Below are 5,749 nucleotides of genomic sequence, written 5' to 3'. Positions count from 1 at the left end.
AGGCGTCTGGATTCCCCGGAAACTCTGCTGACGACAGCGTGCACGTGCTCAGCGACGGCAGTGACGTGCTACGGGGCACCATCTCCGGCGCCACGTGGAGCAGCCGCCCCGGCACCGCGGTGGGCACAGTCCCAGCTCCCGAGGGAGGGTGCAGCTCTCCCGGTCTGGGGCTGCAGAGGTGCCTGGGACTGGTCAGCTGGAAAGCAGCTTTGCAGGAAAGGGCTTGGGCATCCCAGGGTGTCACAAGAAGTCGCCCATGAGGCAGCAACGTGCCCTTGCAGCAAAGAAGGTAGACGGCACCCTGGGCTGCATTAGACAGGCCGACGGAGGTGATCCTTCGCCTCTGCTCTGTGGTGAGGCACAGCTGGAGTGCTGGGTCCGGTTCTAGGCTCCCCGGTGCAAGGCAGACATGGGCATACTGAAGCAGGTCCAGCAAAGGGCTATGATGATGATTAAGGGCTTGGAGCATCTTTCATACGAGAAGTGGCTGAGAGAGCTGGGACTGTTTAGCCTGGAGGAGAGGAGGCTCGGGGCATCTTAGCAATGCATATAAATATCTGATGGGGAAGAATAAAGCAGATGGAGCCAGGGTCCCAGTGATACCCAGTGACAGGACAAGGAGCAATAGGCCCAAGTTGAAATACAGGAAATTTCATTTAAACATAAGTAAAATAATTTTCATTATGGAGGTGGCCAAACACTGGAAGAGGCACTCAGGCAGGCTGCGAATTCTCCATCCGTGGAGATATTCAACATCCAACTGAACACAGACCTGAGCAAGTTGACCGTGCTTTGAGAAAGCGGGGTTGGACTCGGTGGGTTCCAGAGGTCCCTTCCAACCTCAGCAGGTCCGTGATTCTGCATGACACAAACTCCATAAGATTGGTGCAAGTTTCCCAGCTGATCTCTGCCTCCTTCCTTCCCAGCTGTGCTTTGAGAACTGAGCACTGAGGTTTGTGCTTGTGATGAGATCTTTTATGTATTTTACAGAAAGGAAAATATCATGAGGCCCACTTGACACAAGAAGCAAATTACCTTCTGACCCCTGGCAGAGCTTGTTCATTAATGTGTACCCAAAGGTGTACCAAACTTGGCAAGTTTCAAGGCCTGCCTGTAGGACAACAAAAAGGACCTGTCGATCATGCTTTCTGCTTTGTGGTTTGTTTTGTTTTTTTTTTCCCCAACTGCACTACTGATGGTAGCTATGCTTGGGCCTGGTTATCTTTGCAAGGAAAAAAAAAGGGAAGATCTGAAGCTTGCACGCTGCACACTATGGTGAGACCAATTCCTTCACAAGGCAATGGACTTTCCTCCCCACTTGCTTCCATAAAAGACCCCGAAGAAGATGCGTGCAGGCTGCACCTTTGTTCTGTTGTATATGAATGGTTAAGGGACTAGCACAAACATATTTTGACCAAAAGAAAGTTAATACAGTCATCAGGCTTCCACTACACAAACAAAACAAAATGAAAATGGGCCACCTATTGCAGTTTTATGAGCTCTGTGGCAAACCAGCAGTTTGCCCCAGGTTATCTGAAAAAGAAGGCTGACGCTGAATGAATGACACTTACCAAAACAGTATTTTTATCTCTTATGTCTTTATGTCTGCCACGTATTATTATTTTTAGCTCTTCACATTCTCAGGTCATTCTCTCATGTGCTGTGTTTTCCTTTTCCTATCAGATCAGACAGTAAGGTTTACCTGTTAACTTACTTGATGCCATTGTCTTGCCTTGAGTGCCTATTTCCAGGCCTATTTCTGGTGCCTATTTCCAGGCCTATTTCTGGTGCCTAATTCCAGGCCTATTTCCGGTGCCTATTTCCAGCCTTTTTAGGTGACCCTCCCAAAAATGACATTCACACACCAGCCAGTTGTTTATCATTCCGACCAGTGAGTCTTCATGCTCACATAGCAAACCACCACGGTGCCACCTTAAAATTTCTGCTGGCAGTCACCAGCCATGAGCCAGCAGGATGGGCTAGGCAAAGAGCTTTTCTTGGATGGTCCTCTCTTAGCAGAAGTCTAAATCATCCCTGGCTCTAGCCTGGGGGAGGAAGGAGATGGCAAGCAAAACTGTAGCTACAGGGTGGGTGGCACTCTGAATATGGAGCAATGAGCATCCATCTTCATTCAAATCTGTTAAGAATGGATTTGCAAAGGGTCCGTGAAAGTGCCTCTCAGGTGCAGAGTAATGCCAGTAAAACTTTTTTTAAACCTTATATCAAGATGTTATGTTCATTAGATATTGGTATGTTAACAGGTTGGTTCCTGGTGGAAGCTGGGGACATTATTGTATTCCTTCACATCACGGCGTAACGCTGTGGCTTGACTTCTGAATCTGTGTGCTAACAGGCAGATCTTGGCACCGTCCTGCGTGATGTTTGCAGCACCTGCAGCTTCTACTTAATCTGTTGTTTGGTGTTGCTGATTTCACTGCTGACTTCACAGCTCACAGAAGTCAGGTCTACCAGAGTCTGTGACGCTTTAACTGCATTAGAAGCCAGCAACTGACTCCAAAGCCAGTGAGAAGACAGTCCTACCGGCTACTTGAGTTTTATGGCTCCTGTGGCTATGCGATGATTTGTTCACGTGCACCAAAGCTTCCGTCTTGCAGTTGTGGGTGCCAAAATGGTGGGTTTGTGGTAGCTGTGGTGCAATACAAGGTTTGCAGGACAAGGCAGTGTACTGTAATGGAAGAGTGGAATATTGCAAGGGAGCAAACCAAACCAGACCACAAGCCCATTAAAGTGTGCTTGGCTTTTGCGCTGTTCTGTAACTTCAGTGTCACCTCTCCTTTCCTTTATACCATTTCTGTTAGTCATTGGGGGGGGGGGGGGGAGGAGGAGTGTCCAATATTGGATCCATATTAATTGGCTACTATATGACCTCTAAGGTGATGCCTAATAGTGGTGGTAAAACTGAAAACATGAATACATTCACATTACTTTCTTGCCTTATGTGAAGTTAAAAGGATACCTTGGTAAGCCTCTCTTTTTTTCTGTTTCCTTTTGTTTTTTCTTTTTTTCTTTTTTGTCACTAGACTCAACTTGAGCAGCTGCCTGGCTCCTAGTGCTGGGATCATCTCTCCCACCCCTTCTTTTGGGCTGGCACAAGTACTGCTTGGCCTCTTGGTTGAGGCCTGGGGAATTGATACAGCTGGGACACAGACAAACCTAGCAGGAGAGGGAACAAGAGGGCTGGGAGCCTGCTGGTTTAGGCTGGCTTTTGCAGCACTGCTGCCAGACATCGAGCCATGAGCTAAGCCTAAGACTTGCCCTCCCTTCGCGTCAAAAAATCCTGCTCATGGACCTGCTGCCAGGGAATTTAATTCAGGCTTCTAGACCTGCAGCACTTGCGCAGATGCCTGGTTTGCAGCAGCAGGCTCGAACCCAGCTGGGAACACGGTGAAGCACAGCGCTGCATCGTGCTGTTCTTGGACCCGCTCTCACAACTGTGCTCCCGGGGACTCTTTCACAATTCCTACAGCCTGGCACGGGCTGCTGGACGTTTTTGGCTGCTGCGCACACCTCCGATGTTGCAGGCACAGACAGAACATACGTATTCCTTCTGGTGGGGGATTTTCGGAGGTATTTGAGTGTGTTCAGCTGAAAGGGAAATAGCATGAAACCTGCAAGTTATTCGCAATGGGGAACAGCAGACCTGTGGCCTCGCACGTTGTGTAAGCCTGAAACTGCAGCTCCTGCTGATGTCGGCTGGCTCCGGGGAACGCATGGTGACAGGGTCTCCGTCTGCAGCAGCTCTGCTCATCGCCCCACGCTGAGCGCTGGCTGCACCGGCTCAGCCTGTTCTGCAGCCCTTTCTGCTGACTTGGGTCGGGGCCTGGGAGCTAACTAGTGTCTCAGCTCACGTATTAACCTCACGGTGCTGCTCTGTGGGGTGGAAAAACGAGCACCTGACGATGCCTGCTGGACCTGAAGAAATAGCGTGTCTTAGGAAGAGGAAAGCTTGGAAAGAAACTCTCAACTCCCACATCCAACGGATAAATTAAAACCCTGTTCCACTTAGTTTGAGACTTAGCAAGCACCAGCCCTGTCAGCTCATACATCCCATTGCAAGCCCCACTACTATGCTGTAGAGACGCATAGCAGAGTACTCCATGTCTTGCATGAGTACCTACTTGCATTAATAGACCAGTTAAACAAACCCCGACAAGGAGTCCAAGATTTGTTGTAGGCTAAGACAACAGCAAACAGGGGGTAAAGCAACGGTGACCTCTCTTCCCTACTACTGACAGAAGGTGCAACGCTAGCTCCTCCAAATGTCCTCTCCTCCCTACCTCACGTATGGAGTAACAAGAGAGGAATGCATGCTGCTCCTCTCGCTCATTTTTAGTGTATTGATGAACATCTGAGATGCTAGGGAATGAAGGAAAAATGTTGCAGTATCTAGAACAGGCGCAGAAGTTTGCAGGGTCTTGTAGCTGCTCGTACAGCACCGTATCATATGTAAAAAAGTCCTTAATGTTAGGAAGGAGGAAAAGGGTCTGTTGATTTTCATTCATAGGCATAAATCCTAACCTGTGATCCCGAAGTGATGACAGCCTGTGCAGATGTACGTGTCATGACCTCAGAGCTTTGTCCAGCGGGGTCCTGAGCCCCTCCAAGGATGGAGACTGCACGGCCTCTCTGCGCAGCCTGTTCCCGTGCTCCTTTCACTGTCCCTGGAGTCAAAAGTCTGCAGTTGCACACACCTTAAATCTTACAGTGATATTTTGGCTCCTTGGGCAAGCCGTATAAAAGTCTTTAGGAGCTCAATAAGCGGAAAGGCATCCCGTGGGTTGTCTAAGCAAGTCAAACTGACTTCAGTGGAAAGCCTGACCTGCCTGGAAATCCCGTTAGAGAGAGTAAGTTCTTTACCTGCCCCGTCCCGGTCAGCTTCTGAGCGAGCGACTGAACGGAACTGAAAACTTTGCTCCGCTGTTCATACTGATTCAGAAAAGCAGCTACAAGCTGCACTGGGAAAGAGTTTACTTTTTTTCCCCCTCCTTGCCATAATTGTAGAAAACAAGGAGGTACAGGCATGGGTTACTCAGAGAGCCAGCTCCCTCTACAGAGGTGTGCCGCAGTTGCTAAACTGTTGTTACTGTTGCGCACAGGAGCCTAACCTTCCTGAACATCCTTCCTAGCAGCCACCTCCTCCAGTTTTTCATCTCCCCATGTCTTTTACTGCTATTCCAAAGTACTGCTAATACTGCTAGGTCACATTGGTTCAGATGCATTTCTTGAGCTTGGCCACCAGAATTTGTTCTGTTCCCTCTTTTCTTTCCACGTCACCTTGCAAACGGTGATTAACTGTAATGTTCTTTCTTTAAAAAAAAAAGAAGAGGCTGATGAGGCAGGTGTTGTGCCCCAGAATCAGGCACACAATGAAAACAAATTAATTGACTTCCAGAAAAACGTAACATGGAGTAGCATTCATGAAAAAAAACAACCTTCTAAATCATGACTGGACAGAAAGCTAGGTCACTCAACAGACTAACCAGCTGTGATGTTTTTTCTGGGTTCTTACTTAAACAGGTGATATCACCCAGTCTTAAAATACCTATATTTGTTCAGGCTCAGAGTACAATACCCTTTTATACGCATAATTTCAAACTGCCAAGCTTACTGCTTCTGCTGCTGCTATTTTGCCATTTGCCTGCAGAGTCTGAACAATGAAAAGTAATCTTGTTTGTACTCTGTACTACTTTAAATAGTCACATAAAATGGTGAGAATGCCTTTATTTTA

The sequence above is a fragment of the Nipponia nippon genome, unplaced genomic scaffold (assembly GCF_047370975.1).
Source record: "Nipponia nippon isolate SJK-2023a ecotype South Korea unplaced genomic scaffold, ASM4737097v1 scaffold_1, whole genome shotgun sequence".
Taxonomy (NCBI): domain Eukaryota; kingdom Metazoa; phylum Chordata; class Aves; order Pelecaniformes; family Threskiornithidae; genus Nipponia; species Nipponia nippon.
Note: the sequence above shows the minus strand (reverse complement) of the source record.